The sequence below is a fragment of the Hypomesus nipponensis genome, chromosome 27, assembly GCF_054491055.1.
Source record: "Hypomesus nipponensis isolate SF chromosome 27, ASM5449105v1, whole genome shotgun sequence".
Lineage (NCBI taxonomy): Eukaryota > Metazoa > Chordata > Actinopteri > Osmeriformes > Osmeridae > Hypomesus > Hypomesus nipponensis.
In genome coordinates, this window is record NC_140387.1 from 12,550,483 (window position 1) to 12,563,111 (window position 12,629).

The 12,629-nt window shown below is 41.2% G+C and overlaps 1 pseudogene; it reads right to left on the bottom strand.

The window, feature by feature from the left end:
- Window positions 1–10,511: 10,511 nt before the first annotated feature.
- Window positions 10,512–11,630, bottom strand: LOC146220829 (uncharacterized; annotated as a pseudogene).
- Between the last annotated feature and the right edge of the window lie 999 nt (window positions 11,631–12,629).

Genomic DNA, 12,629 nt, shown 5'->3' on the forward strand with positions numbered 1-12,629 from the left:
CCTAGAAATGTTTACCATGACAAACAGTTGCTACGTTACAAGAAACAAGAAACCAACCCGATTGGCCAACGCTAGCGTTTTCACGCTCCACATTTACATATAGTTGAGAAAATCCAACTTTCGACGCCCCGCTCGCCTTCCCACAATACCCTACGCGAGCGTCGACGCCCCGCTCGCCTTCCCACAATGCCCTAGACCAGCGGTCAAACCCTGGTTTAATTGAAAATGGATTGGAAGCCGACGCTCCGCACCGCTCCGCGTGGACACGCACCGTAAGAGTAGCTTGTTTCAAAGGGGGTTCCTTGTTTCAAAGGGTGTTCTTAGTGAATTATGTAATATGAGTAGGCTAAATGCTTGAAATATCACTAAAAGGGAAAACTGACCCACCTGCAACTGAAGCAAGCAAGCACACCCTACAATTTCCCTTGAAATTGTACCCTTTCTAGTAAATGATTGTATTTTGATCTTGTGCTAATAACATGTATTTGAAAAATGTATTTAACCATTGTACTGTATTTGTTCATGTCATGCCATGGAAACAGTTTTCTAATTTAAAGTAATCTTCCAATTTACAGAGTGAAGTGTCATATTTTTCTTAGTAACATAATCCAAGTTTGTGTTTTTTGCCACGAAAAGGGAATGAACTGTTGAAAACAATATGGTAAGAGACTGGTAACGCCATGGAAACAAACACGGCTTTCTTTTACAGTCCAGTTTCAGATTACTTACTGAGTACATAGCCATGTTTTACCTGATATCGCCTTGGAACTTAAAGTACAAGTTCATACTATGGGTAACATTGACAAAGTGGTATTCGCTCACAAAGAATATGGTAAGAACCTGGTAACACCATGGAGACAAACACGGCTCCCTTTAACAGTCCAGTTTTAGATTACTTACTGAGTAAATAGTCCAAACATTCGCAGGAACATATCCAAGAAGATTTACCATGATAGTTGAGGAAAACTTCCCGCGGAGGTAGGTAGTGCTATACCAGCCAAGTAAATGAGGCCATATCGATAAATGTATCTGAAAAGGTATTTTATTGGAAAGTACTTTCTTATATTCTCATTAGACGTGGACTGTTACCGACATTAACCTTAGGTAACTGCAGGGTAATAGTAGAGTATTTTTTTCGTAATTCTGCTGGAGCTTGGCTGTCTTTACCTACTTATTAGCAGTGGTATTTACCCAATAACACATTATAATTTACCATATATATCTCCTGTAGATACCAACTTACTACCAGCGGTATTTAAATAGTAATATTTGTAAGTTTCCAGGTAAATACTAAGTTTTGTCTTCTGTCTTTACCTAATTAGGACCAGTGAAAATTACCCAGTAATAACCAGCACGTTAGTTAATAGTTAAAAACCAAAAACCAAAGTAATGCGGATAAACAACAAGAACACAGACCCAATAACCATCGGGGACCAGACGCTGGAAGATGTTGACATATTCACCTACCTGGGAAGTGTGATAGCTGTTGATGGTGGGACAGAGGAGGACGTGAAGATAAGAATTGGGAAAACAAGAACAGCATTTAACATCTTAAACAAAATTTGGAAAAGTAAAAATATCTTCCTCAAGACGAAGCTCCAAATCTTCAACTCCAACGTTAAAACCGTGCTGCTCAATGGCTCTGAACCTGGAGAACCACCACTAACACCACAAACAAACTACAAACCTTCATAAACCACTGTCTAAGACGCATCCTTGGCGTCTTCTGGTTAAACACAATTAACAACATCAACCTGTGGGAATGCACAAAACAGGAAACAGTAGATATACAGATGTTAAGGAAAAAATGGAGCTGGATTGGACACATACTACGAAGAAACACAACAGCAATAACAAAAAAGGCATTGACAAGGAACCCACAAGGCAAACGGGGTAGAGGACGACCCAAAAACACCTGGAGAAGGAGCACAGAGCAGGAATTCATAAAGAAGGGGCTGACGTGGAAACAGCTGGAAAGGATGGCTCAAGACAGACGAGGGTGGAAACGATTCATCAATGGCCTATGTTCCATGGGAAATATAAAGGCCTAACTAACCAACCATAAATAGTTAATGGGTAAGTACTTCGAATTTTATCTGTATTTACCACCTTGGTACCAATCGGTAATACCCAATAATACAGAAAACATACCCAGTAATGACCAGCATCTTAGTATTTAGTTAATGGGTAAATACTTCAAATTATCTAGGTATTTACCACCTTGGTACCAATCGGTAATACCCAATAAAACACAAAACATACCCTTTACTTTCTACGTAAATACCTAGTACTTAAATACCATTGATCACGACATCCTAATCAAAAGACTGGAAAAGCTTATTGGGTTCACGAATAGTGTATTGAACTGGAAAAAATCATATCACAGGAAGGAAGTTTTATGTTAGTTTAGGAGACCATAGGTCCAAGAAACATGAGAACTGCTATGGGGTTGCTCAAGGAAGCTGCTTGGGTCCATTACTTTTTTCTCTTTATATGTTACCACTCGGCGACATAATCAGAGAACATAACATAGATTTCCATAGCTATGCGGATGACACACAACTATATATATCCACTGAACCCAACGATGCAACGGCCATCAATTCCATTAACCCTTGTGTTCTCCTCATTCTGACCCATCAGTCATTGTGACCCACCTTCGTTTGCGACAATTTTACCGCATACAAAAACAAAATGAAGCATTTTCTTTTAATCGTTGGGCTGTCTCAGACCCCCCACATTGCGAAGGTGAAAAGAAAATTATTTTTATTTGCTTTTGTATAGGGTAAAATTGGGTAAACACAACGATGGTTCGTTATGAACCTTTTGGTCATGTGACCCGAAGGCAGCACAAGGGTTAACAACTGCCTGTTGGCAATTAACAAATGGATGAATGATAACTTTCTTAAATTAAATGAAGACAAAACCGAAGTCCTATTATGTGGCCCCAAATCCAAAAGAGAGATGCTTACTAAGGATCTAGGAGGCTTAACCCCCTGTCTTAAACCAGAGGTGACGAGTCTCGGTGTAATCCTGGACTCAGATTTGAATTTCAACTCTCACATAAATAAAGTGACCAAAACAGCTTTCTTTCACCTGAGGAATATAGCAAAGGTACGACCATTCATAAACCAAAATGATGCAGAGAAGTTAATTCATGCTTTTATATCCAGCCGGCTAGACTACTGTAACGCACTTTTCACTGGTCTCCCCAAGAAAACCACTGAAAGACTACAGCTCATTCAAAATTCTGCAGCTAGATTATTAACCAAAACTAAAAGGAGAGAACACATCAGTCCTGTCCTAGCTACTTTACGCTGGCTCCCTGTCACTTTCAGAATTGACTTTAAGGTCCTTTTCCTCACATACAAAGCTCTACACGGACAAGGACCTAGCTACATTGCTAACTCCCTTATAAACTACACACCAGCTAGAACACTGGGATCATCAAATGCAGGCCTATTAGAGGTCACCAGAAGCAGTCATAAGAAGATTGGTCATTCGGCCTTTGCTAATTACGCCCCAAAACTATGGAACAAATTACCCATAAATATTAGGGAAGCAAACACGCTAGACATTTTTAAAAGACAGCTTAAAACCTACCTTTTTACCGAAGCATCTAAGTAATTTTATCTCAGAAGTGTTTTACTACTTCTATTAGTTATATTATTGTTGCTATTTCAATTATGACTTTTATCACTTGTATTATTGTTTTTATAGTTTTTATTGATTTTATGTAAAGCACCTTGAGCTACAATTCTTGTATGAAATGTGCTATATAAATAAAGTCTTACTTACTTATGGGACTGTAAAAGGAAGGGTTACCGAAAACTCAGTATCATCAAGTAGGTACTATTCCACCTTGTTTTGACGTCTTGTTGCAGGCGTTTAGGTTGCATTTGCATCTGGAGCTGGATATCTTGCAGCCATGAATATGCAAGTGGGGAATGTTTAAAATGTCCCACAATGTGTCTACCGACTGCAATGGCATCGCTCACACTCAGTTGTGACAGTAGTCCCTCATTGACTACAAGCTGCAATATGTGAGCAAAGCAGCCTAAGCTCCTCACCTCCATGTTATCCATGGCCTTTTTCATGTTACTTGCATTGTCCCTGAGTATGACATGCACTTTATTCACAGGAATGTAAAACTGGTCAGGCATCTCCTTCATTGCAGCCGAAATGGTATCGCTGGTGTGTGAACCGTGGAAGTTCTTCGCTTGTAGCATAGCACTGTGTGGTGTACAGCTCGTGTACACCTGGGAGTCAGATGGCTGAGGGGTGAGGGAGTCGGGCTAGTAATCAGAAGGTTGCCGGATCGATTCCCCACCGTGCCAAATGACGTTGTGTCCTTGGGCAAGGCACTTCACCCTACTTGCCTCGGGGGGAATGTCCCTGTACTTACTGTAAGTCGCTCTGGATAAGAGCATCTGCTAAATGACTAAATGTAATGTAAATGTGTCCAACCAGTGGATAGTTAAACATAAAGGCGACATTGGACACACAGCATAGCTCCATATATCTGTAGTGAAACTCATTGCCTTTATGTCTTTTTTGAGGTGTTTGATTAAATTTGTCATGTTGTACTTTGTCATACTACTACCACCCCTCGAAACATTTTGTTTGCAGATATTGCAAGCAGCCGACAAACTAGTCGGCGTAGCAAGTGTGAAGTATTTCCACACAGCCGACCCTTTGGCTCGCTCCATGTTGGTAATGCTCAACTCTTCCAGCAATGTGACACACGTGCTGCTGACGAATGACGTAGGATGTGCTGGATCGGCCCATCGATCGGCTAATTTTTCCGATCCCCGGTCCAGCTTTTTTGTCTAGATCGGGGCCGATATCCGATCTTGGTATCGGATCGGTGCACCCCTAGTTTCTGGTTGGACTTGACCTCTGTTGACGTGTCTGGCTCTGGCACACGCGTTCTTTTAGTGCCTTTCTGAAGCCAGGCTAACATTAATAGCACTAGGCTACTTACAAACGAAAGTCGTTTAGTTTCTAGGTTTGAAAGCAGCAGTGAAAAATCTGTTTTACTCAGGCATCAGTTGATGCTGTCTAGATAACTTTTTCAAATCTAGCGTGCCGGCACGCAAGAAAAGGTGCCGGTGTTGCGTCCCAACTGGTTCCCAATTTAACTGGTTCCCCAGCTGTGCGTGCACCTATCAGTCTACTACTATCACCAGATTTGTCACAAATTCACAAACATATTACTGGCGATTTTCAAGTCGGATCTCATATTTGCTGCGGCAAATATTAAAGTAGGCCAATAGGCTACGTGCGCACTACATTAGGCTACCATTCGCGACAAAATAAATGGAGACAAAATAAAACATTTGCAGGCTTGCATGAAGTGGGATTCGATCGCACTAGAGTAAAAACATGTAGGCACCAGAGTTGATTAACACCGCAAGCTATAACAGCTCACAAAATGTACCTAAATCGTTAAGTATTTCTTAACTACGTTGGCCTTCAGTTAACATTTTGAATTGGCTTCTTCTGATTCAACTGGTTCCCATAGACACTACCCGAATGTAGGCTACTATGCACGTATTTTGGGTTGTTTCGAGGCAATATCGGTATTTTCCACGACATCACAGCTCCTTCTGACACCACATATTACAAATTCATACTAAGAACGTCGCTGCTAACCCAGACAATACAATCAAAATACGCATAACACAACATGGAAACATTCGTTTCCTATGCGATTTCGTGTAGCCTATTGCTGAGTGTTTGTTCGCTATATCTTTTTAAATCAATTCATTTCATAATTGTATATTATGAAACATAATATGTTTGTGAATTTGTGACGAATCTGGTGATAGAGGCAGACTGATAGGTGCACGCACAGCTGGGGAACCAGTTAAATTGGGAACCAGTTGGGACGTAACACCGGTACGCAAGAAAAGGTGCTGGTACGCTTAAGAGTAAAATGTAGAGGTGTAGAGGTACTCACCGTACTGCGTACCGGTGAGTACCGGCCCACTTCGAGCACTGCCTGAGCCGAAAAAGATTTGTCAATTTCTGTCAAAATTGAGATTTTTTATGTTTTGTATAGTTAACACCCTAAACTTAATTGTAATATACAAAAGGTATATGATTACTTATGAAGAACAGTTAATTAAAACATTTTTTGCACGTCAAGACATGTCAAATCAAATGCTCAGTTTGTCCGCTCTTTTGAGTGATGTAGCAACCCCAAATAACTGATCAATGAACTCAGGCTGTTAAACTTAAAAATAACTTGCTAAGAAGTTATTAGTGTAAACAAATTGACAATCTGTTTGGAACCATAGACATACATACATAGACGCCCCATTTGCCCTTGGCTCTTGTGTCAACTCTCCGCCATCTTGGGAAGGTGATGACTCGCTATAAACAAACCCAAGTGAACGGTGGAGCTGGTACTAGGGTTGCCAGCCGTCCCTTTAAATACGTAATTGTTCCGTATTTGAGAATAAAATAGCGCTTAGATAGTTTATCCCGTATTTTCAGAGTTGTCAACGCAGCATCTCATGCAAATCATCTCACCCGCATGCTGTTAAGACTCGTCCTATTCTACCCCTGATTGGGTAATACTTGCTGCCATTGTTGGTTTGATCGGTTCAGGCAGGAGGTCTCAGTAGTGTTGTTAACTGATACTTTATTCACACGATACAATACATTACAGGGCTCGACAATAACGATGGCCCGGGGCCAAATTCACCTTTGCATAATTTCTAATCATAATTCGAATGTTCCGTTAATTTAACCTAAACTTATCAACATTAACAATTTGGGTACATTTGGAAACTTAAATTACAAAACTGCTCCAACACTCCGGCCCCTAATTGAGCATCACATGGCAATTCATTAACAGGAGGAGCCGAACATCCCAAAGCCACATATGACAGTGTTCACATTCAAAAGGTGTATATAAACACATAAAGGTCCATATGAAGGAGTCGGCCACAATCTTCCTCGCTTGCCTCAGGGTCCTCGAGGTGTGCAGGCATGGCAGCGGGAACTACGGGTGCTGAGGGTGCTGCAGCACCCCTGACACCACGACGCCAGTTCTGGTGGGCCGGTCTGGATCAAAGTTCAGGGCCTATTTTTACTCCCAGTACGTCCCTGCTGCCCCGCAAAATTAAGGCCCCCCCCCAGCACCCCCTTGATAAAATATGTTCCCGAGGCTATGTCTGCAGGTCCTCGAGGGTAGGCAGATTGCAGCCGATCACCTTCTCAGCAGATGTTGAGATGTTATTGTTGCAATGTAACTTTCTTTTTTGTTTACTGTGCCTGGTGGAGGCTGGAGTGGGTGCCATGCTTAAGCTTGTATCACACCACTCATATTAATTGTGCTTGTATCCCACCACTCATATTAATTGTGTCTGGTGCCATCTGGAGAGTGAGGAACTTCATGAGATTCTCTGCTCAGCTGTGTCCTTATCGGTGAAACACTGACCGACCTCCTGAGACACAACTGTGAGCCAGTGGAGCATGAAAGCTCACTTAGAAGATGTTATTATATAAGAGTCATATAAGTTGTGAGTGTGGTCACTGTGGAGGTCAGGTAACTACACAAGACTGTGCGGATTATGTTTAAAGTTTATTTCTTTCATCACCTCTAAGTGTAAAAATAGGAAAGGTGGGCTACAGTTGAGACATGGAGTAGGCAAGATATATTTGAGGTTTAGGATTTTATGTATCTTGATGGACTATTAAAAAGATACCTCATAACGTAAATTGAGACTATGTAGTACAACCCTTATTTCAGAGATTCCTTTGGCAGCCTTGGCCGGTTGATGCGTCCTGTTTTTTGTGTATTGTCTGTTAATTCAGTGTTCTGCTTAGATTGTTTAGTTCTTAGAATTAGTAAAACTATTGTACTTATACTTATTTAATTTAAGATCCGTATATGTTTATCGTTTGCACCTTCATTACACAGTAAATTACGTGTTTGTGTAACACATAGCGAATAAACAGAATTCTGATTCTGCTCGTAAATGGACTCCGTACTGGCCTCTTGCATCCATGTTTATATGCTCATTTGACCGAATAAAAATGCGTAGGTCTAATGCAGTTGTGGCTTATTAGAGGCCAAGCTGCAAAGCCTCTAGAGCAGCACCTATTGTTTTTCTTGGTTTTATTATAATTTTTATTAGGGGCCAAGGAAGAACATAGGAGGAAACCTATTGTTTTTGTTAGTATTATTATTAGTAGTATTCCTATAATTATTATATTTCTCCATTAAATGGCTCAATAACTCAAAAAGTCCTTGACACGATTTTTAAAAGTTTGGCCCAATGATACAACAGGTCACTCGTTACTCCCAGACGGCTAGTGGCCCACGTACGCCCATAGGTGGCGCTATAAGCCACACCCATTACTCCAAAATGCCTGTAAAATGGTATAAATGCCTTATTTTCTCATGGAGAACAAAAAAGCCTCAAGGACCCATATCGTTTTCTTGTACTGTCCAAATTTGGTACAACCTTCAAAACCATTCTCCTCTTGAACCATAGATCCAATTGACTTGACATTTGTTACACGTGTAGAATACATGTCGTTAAATAGGATGAAATGGAATAAGAAATGCAATACAAAATGGCTGAAAGTAGGGCTGGGCTGTATGGCTTAAAATGTTTATCACGGTAAAGCACTGACGGTATAGGTATTTATCACGATATTAGTTATTCTTAAAATGTCATGAAAATGCAATCCAAGGCAGTATCACTTGACTTATATTTTATACCAAACAGAAACACTTTACTAATACATTTATTAATATATCGTGATATTCATGATATGGCAAAATCCATATCATGGCACAAAGCAATACCGGTATTCGCATTCATACCGGTATACCGCCCACCCCTAGCTGAAATAGGTGTATTTATGTAAATGTCCACATTGCCTCAATATATTTGTGTCAATAAATTAAATATAATTTTGACTGATGTTTTTTCAAACCTAATAGGGTTCAAGATGACATCACAAAAATTTCACAACAAATTTGGGACACTTATTGTGTCCCGTGTCCGCCATTTTGGGCGTCGGCCATTTGGGATTTTCATAAAAATTTACATTATTTACTCCTCGTTCGCTGTTGCTCCTATTTTCATGAACATGTAATCTAATAATTTTCAGACCACAATCACCTTGATATGTCAAAATATGACTGAATTACAGCTGTACGCTTGCCACAGGAGAAAGGGCTTTTTAAATATAGTAACTGAACACAGCAATTCCCAGCACTGACAATACCGGACTGGGACGCGAAGGCGTGTAGCCGTAGAGGATGTTTGTGAGTTTTTCTACGGGCATTTGAGAGAACAGGATCAAATCCCACCCAAGGCAAAGTGTCTTATTTTTAGTATTACATATCCATTCCCATGATTCATTTTCAAGATTATAAAGTACCGTTTTAAACATTTTAATACTGTATTGACTTTATTATATTTTATGTTTACAAATAGATGTAGGAGAACACAGAATGTATGTAGAATGTATTTCACACAGAACACTTGGATGTTTATCGTATATTTTTAATTTGAGAACCTGCAGTACTTTTTAATAATAATTCTTAAACGTCACAACACACCACAAAATAGCTATGAACAATATTAACAAAAATACATACAGTAATTTTAATGTGCAGCAATGTACATAGATATGAACAATGATATATAAACTCCTCAAAAAAAGTTCCAAAACGTTATTTTGGTCGATTATTCCTACCCTTCAATAATACCAATTGGTATTGTATTTTATATAGTTGGAAAGTCTGATTTTTCACCTTGTCACCTTTACAACAAGATACAACTTGTAAGGATTGTGCATTCGTGGAATGAGCAACACAGCTAACTGCCCATTTTTTTGTGCCAAAATCCCCTGCAATATTCTTCTGTTGGTATTCATTCTCCTTTTGATTTGCTTGGTGGATTGGATGATTGCACTCTCCCACGGTAATAAGGAAAAAACAACACATATTGGCCATTTTTACACTTTATTCATTTTACACTGTCAGGGACCTCAGTAGTGTGTGGAAGATCCATATGCAGACACAACAGCCTGGCACCTCCTCCTCATGCTGGTCACACACTGCTGTGGGATGGCATCCCATTCCTCAACCAGGATTCGTTGCGAGTCAGCCAACATGTTTGCATTGGTCACTCTGGCACGTACAGCACGTCTGAATACCAACAGAAGAATATTGCAGGGGATTTTGGCACCTTTTTTGGGGCCGCTACCCACACGGTTAGCTGTGTTGCTCATTCCAAGAATGCACGATCCTTACAAGACTAATCAGGCTTTCCAACAATATAAAATACCATACTAATTTATATTATTGAAGGGTAGGAACAATCGACCAAAATAACGTTTCCGAACTTTTTTTGAGGAGTTTATATGTTATCAAATAAATATGTACAGTAATGTTATGTTGAGCAATGAAAAAGATACGGCAAGTGAAGTAAATTAAAATTATATAAGCATACATATATAAGTGTGAGACAGCAAGTGTATCACTTGCCCTTCTCAACCATCCACCTCTGCTTTTCAGCCTCATAAAAGGCAGACTGCTGAAACTCCCTCCAGGTCATCTCCTTTACTATGCCCTGTGACTGGTAGAGGGACAAAACTGGAGGGACAGTAAATGCACTTTCCAACTACTCCAGGAACGTTGCCATGAAGGTGGGGACTGTTGGGGCCTTGCTTCACTGGGTGATGGCAGAACCTGCACAGACGGCCAGTAGGCTGAAGCTCCAAAGACGTCCTCTCTCCCGTTACCCTCTTTCTCTCTGCCCCTCTCTGCTTTGAGGCCTCCAACTCCTGCTGAAAGAAGGCAGTGGCAGCAAAATCCTCAAAGGCCATCCTGGGGTTGGTGAGGCCTTCAGCTGAATAGGACATGAAGACCTCCTTTGAACAGTAGAAATACTTCACCTCTCCAGTCTGATAAAAGAAATGGACAGAGGAGCCATCATTCAGGTAGCGGCATTTTGGCTGTCCACATGCGAGGCAGGTCCTTGTTTTTTTAGGCTGCTGCATTGCTGCCTGCTGCCTTTCAAAGATCTCCTTTACCATGACCTCTACTGCAGCCTTGGTCAGTGGGCCATCCTCAGTGGAACCCACTGGGTTTACTGGAACGAGGTGGGTTTATTGGAGGCAGAGGAGTGGGTGGGTTTACAGGAGCAAGAGGAGTGACTGGCACGTTAACTGTTTGACTTTTGACAGTCAAACGCTGCCACAGCTGCTGGGTCTCCAGGAGCTTCTCTGGGTTGGTGTTGAGTGAGGAGCTGGTGTTAATTAGCTTGGCAAGATGTTTCACATATTGAGAGATATGCTGCCTTGTTGTTGGGTGCAGCAGGCTGTTGGGATCTGTGCAGGCACTCTGCAACATGGCAGCATAGCCAGCATCCACCCTATTCAGAAGGTCTTTCTCCCCATGGTGCTTGGCTAGGAGACCCATCAATAGCAGTTTTCATTGGATCTGTCCATCGGCTGTGATCCAGGACAAAGATGCGGCCTCCTGTTTTGATGGGTCCAGTGCGGGAAGCACATGGAGATGCTGTATGGGGCAGTGGTGGTGTGTTTGGCAGAACTGCAGAGGGTATTTTGCAGGAGGTAAGTATTATGTGTTTCATCTATGTTGATTTTGGGCAGCCACGGCAACATTTCTGCTGCCACGGTATCAGAAATAGGACTGTACAAAATGTTAGGCCGTCTATCAGCAGTGATTGTTAGAGTGCATGTCGGAGAATAGCACGGACACGCACTTCATACCACAGTTGAGATTGCGTGTGTGCGTCCTTGAGAACTGTAAGTCGTATAACTTATGTTGTCAGTTCATTTAAGCCTGTTATTGTATTAGTCTATAGTTCTTGCTAATTTACATTAAGTTAACTGGGGATTTTTTTTGTCTGTATTCTTCCCCGGGCTAGCTAAACTGCACATGCCTGTTGATTCAATAGCGATTGCTGCCTTTGCTCATGTTTGTATTTTAAGTGCATTATTATGCAGAAGTAGTTTTAAATATAGCTGCAAGCAGCGATGCGGGTTCCTCCGCAAAATGGCAAATATTATAAAAATGTACATTGTAGAAGGTCAAGAGTTGGAAAACGAGAGCAAAACTACTTCATGTTGGGCCAACTACAATAGGCTGAATGGTGATTTGAACTCATGAGCATAAGGTTACAAGGCAGCCTCTCTATCCTCTCTGCTACACACCAACTGCTGAGAATGTATGAGTAGAAAGGGCAGAGTATTAGCTTTGGTCACCTTTGGGACAAAGGTTAAGAAACGGTTGACATTTCAAAGTGGAATTGCATAAAATTGTGCATGGTATTTCATGATGATGTCATCCTGTTTAACTAAACAGATGTACAACACTGTAAAAAACTCACCGAATTATTCGGTAGTAGTAGTACATCTACCAGTGGCAGCGCCACCGACACTAACGTTGAAGTGCTAGACCGTCAGGAGGAAGATGCCACAAAAAGAGTAGACAGCGAACTGAGCGAAGCCAACAATAGGGGCGAGAAGAGGTTCAGGTGGGCCCAAGCGTGTCCCCACATCAACGACAGATGGCCCTGGAACAGGTGGACCGGAACCAAGATGTTTTCTCCTCCCTCCCCGGGCACACG